The sequence below is a fragment of the Chinchilla lanigera genome, unplaced genomic scaffold, assembly GCF_000276665.1.
Source record: "Chinchilla lanigera isolate Chin_1 unplaced genomic scaffold, ChiLan1.0 scaffold00176, whole genome shotgun sequence".
Lineage (NCBI taxonomy): Eukaryota > Metazoa > Chordata > Mammalia > Rodentia > Chinchillidae > Chinchilla > Chinchilla lanigera.
This window is the reverse complement of record NW_004955577.1, coordinates 635784-639615: the sequence shown is the minus strand read 5'-3', so window position 1 is coordinate 639615 and position 3832 is coordinate 635784.

Sequence of the window (3832 nt, the reverse complement as noted above, 5' to 3'; positions counted from 1 at the left end):
CGCGAGATCTCACCTAGCTGGAAACCCGTTAGTGTTTCTGTGGAAACAGTTCCGCCGTCGCCGGAAGTTAGGTTCCCCCTCCTGCCTTTCTTGTGCACCTGTGAAACCTCTCCCCACGTTAAATGCGAACTCTCGTGGTGGAAGGGAGGAACGAAAGTCACAACTAAGCACAGTTATCCCAGTCTATATTCTAAGGATGACCATGCGTTTTCTTTTTTTTTCACCTGGCCGGATGCTTCAAGCACAGCTTACTTTCACGTGCTTCGTGAGGTTTTGACCTGCGGAGAATTTCAGACTGCAGAGCCATGCCGCCGAGGCTCAGATCCCTTTCGCAGCATCTGGTAGCTTGTGACTCTGAACAGGTTCTTTGAGCGTCCTGTGCCTCGACGGCTCTGCCGTAAAACCTCGCAGTGCCCAGCACCCTGCAGCACGTGACTGGGTGGCAGTACCCGCACAGAGCGAGAGCTCTGTCCCCTTCCCCTGACTCCCACAGTGCCCTGTGCCTTCCGCTTAGCCTCTTCTATTCTGCTGCAAAATTTGTCTCCATCGTCCACAGCGGGGTGTGTGTGGCCCTGGTGCTGCTGGTCAGAACGGGTTGCCGAAGCCGACCTGTCCACTGCAAAACCCCAGGACAGCGCCACATGCTCCCCAGGCCCCGTATCTGCACCTCTCGGGGTTCCCATGAGATGCGGACGCGTGTAAGGACGCAGACGGTGTCCCGTCCTTCTCGCGGTAGCCCGCCCTGTGTCTCCCAACCCAGAATGTACTTTTATTTTTGCCTCTTTTGTTTGGCCGAAGTTTGCGCAGAGCCAGTTGCTCCCTTACCCCTTCACCCCTCACTTTTTAAATAAACTTTGGCACCGGTTTTGGCTTGTCTTGTTCAGTTCTTCGTTTGAGGCAAAAAGGACCTGGAAAGCGTTTACTTGGTGAGCCATTTGTAAAAGAAGCTACCTTGCGTGAGTGGTGGCGCACGCCTGTAATCCCGGCACTCGGGAGGCTGAGGCAGGAGGATCATTGCGAGTTCCAGAGCAGCCTGGGTTACAAAGTGAGCTCAAGGCCAGCCTGAACTGCATAGCGAGACCCTGTCTCAAAAAGACAAAAAAATAAAAATAAAAATAAAGGAAGCTACCTGATGACATTGGTTCCCAGTACCAGAAAAAAAATCTGATAATAATTGTTGTATCCTGAAATTGTATCTTGGATGTATGGCGGCCCTTGAAAATAGAAATGGATATAAATTGTCGGTTGGAGACATGATTAGATAAATGACTTTAACACTTGTACTCTAAGATGGAAATGACCCTGCATGCTCTGTGGTAACCATTGGTCCGAAATCTTTAATCTCTTACAGTACATAAATCAGATATTTTGATTTTTATTAGTGCATGTTTTCAATATGTAATGAATATATTCCTTGTGCAGAGTTGGTACATATACATATTGAATCTTAATCCCTTTTAAGTAGATCCCCTTCTTAAGAAGTAGAGATCCCCTTCCCTCTCACCCCTCTCCCTCCAACCCTAAATTCCCTTCCCACCGCCAAAAGGTCTCCCTCCCTGTTTTCTATCATGTCTTTTATTTTGCTCTTTAATTTATTTATGTTAGGTGTCTCATATAAGAGAAGCCATGAGATATTTAAACGTTTGTGTCTGATTTATTTCACTTAGCATTATGGTCTCAAGGTTCATCCATTTTCCTACAAGTGACCCAAATTTATCTTTTTGTATGTCTGAGTAATACTCTGGAGTGTATATATACACCACATTGTCTTTATCCATTCATCTGCTGATGAGCAAATATACCATTTGCAAGATTTAGCTATTGTGAGTTCTGCTGCTGTGAATATAGGGGTATGTGTTTCACTGTAATATGATGATTTTAACTCTTTGGGGAAGATACCCAGAAGAGGTTTAGGTGGATTAATGGAATTTCTATTTTTACATATTGAGAAATCTCTATAATGATTTCCATAGCAGTTTTACTAATTTACATTCCCACTTTTTCCCCCACAAACTCACCAGCATTTGTTGTTTTTTGAGGTTTTGATGACAGCCATGCTTTCCAGAGTAAGATGGAACTTCTGTGCTGTTTTGACTTACATTTTTCTTTTCAGCCAAAGACGCTGAGCATTTTTTCATGTTTTCATTGATTATTGGTACTTTTTCTTTTGAGAAGTGTCTATTCACTTCAATTGTTCATTTTTGATTGGGTCTTTTATTTTAGGGGTCTAATTTTTTTAGTTCTTTATATATTCTAGATATTAGTCCTCTGTCAAAGACTGGCTGGCAGTATCTTTTTCCCATTCCATAGGTTGTCTTTTCACTCTTTTGGTTGTTGCCTTTGCTGTGCAGAAGTTATTTTGATTTTTTTTTGTTGTTGTTGTTATTCTTAGTGTTATTTCTTGTGCAATTGGAGTTCTATTAAAAACAAACAAACACCTTGCCTATGCCTCTGTCTTCAAGAGATTTACCTATTTTGTCTCCCATCAGATGAAGTGTTTTGGTTTTAATATCCAGGTTTTCTATCCACTTTGATTTTATTTTAGTACAGGGTGAGAGACACAGGTCTAGACTCATTCTTCTGCATGTGGAGAACCAGTTTTCCCAGCACCATTTGTTTAAGAGGCTGTCTTTTCTCCAGTGGCCCTGTTGTCACGATCAGATGGCTGAACGTGCCTGGGGTTGTTCTGTATTCTCCATTCTGTTCCACTGGTCCATATTCTGTTTTTGTGCTGTTTCTTTCTATGTAACTTTGTAACATAACTTGAAATCCAGGACTGTAATGTAACCACCTTTGCTCTTGTTGCCCAGGATTGCTTTTGTGATTCTGGGTCTTTTCTGGTTCCATAAGTTTTAGAATTGTTCTTTCTAGTTCTATGAAGAATTCTGTTGGTATTTTGTTTTGTCTTGTTTTGTTTGTCTTTTTGAGGCAGGGTCTTGCTATGCAGTTCAGGCTGGCCTTGAGCTCACTTTGTAGCCCAGGCTGGTCTCGAACTGCAATGATCCTCCTGCCTCAGCCTCCGGAACGCTGGGATTACAGGTGTGCACCACCATACCCAGCTCTGTTGGTATTTTGATTGGGATTTCATCATATCTATAAATCAATTTTGATAGTATGGCTACTTTGACAATATTGGTTCTGCCTATCCAGGAACATTTCCATGTTCTTTCTTTTTTTTTTTTTTTTTCATTTCCACTTTCTAATGTCCTCTTTGATCTCTTTTTTTTTTCAGTGTACTATTGTTTTTATTATAGCGGTCTTTCACTTCCTTAGTTAGATTAATTTTTAAGTATTTAATTTTTTTTTAAAGAAATTGGTGTTTTATTTTCCATCAGCCTCATTTCCATTTTGCTGGTGTCTGCAGAGCAGCTCAAGACCACTCGGTGGTGGTTTCTCCCCACGCGGCGGCCTGCGCAGTGGGGGCTGCAGACCCGCCCTCTGTGGCCGCCTGCGCCCTCCGGTCTTCGGGAGGGAAGCGCTGAATAGGCGCAGAGGACACCGGCTCACCTCAGACCAGTCTGCAGCCTCCGGCTGAGCAGCAGTGAACTGGGGGGCTGGTGCGGCCCATTCGCCCTGAAATGCCCCCTTGGTCACAGCCTTCTCAGCAGCTGCCTGCTCTTCCTCTGCAATCCCTTCGGGATCCCTGTAGAAGTAGAGATCAGGCCTGACTTCCCACGGGCGTTCACGGGGGTGGTGCCACGCATGTGCAGCACCTCCCGGGCAGCATCCCCCGCATCAGACCCACTGAGCGAGCTCTCTATCGCTGCACGGGACGGCGGTGTCCACAGCGCAGAGAAGAATAAGTGCTGCACCGAGCAGAGGGCGGCAGATC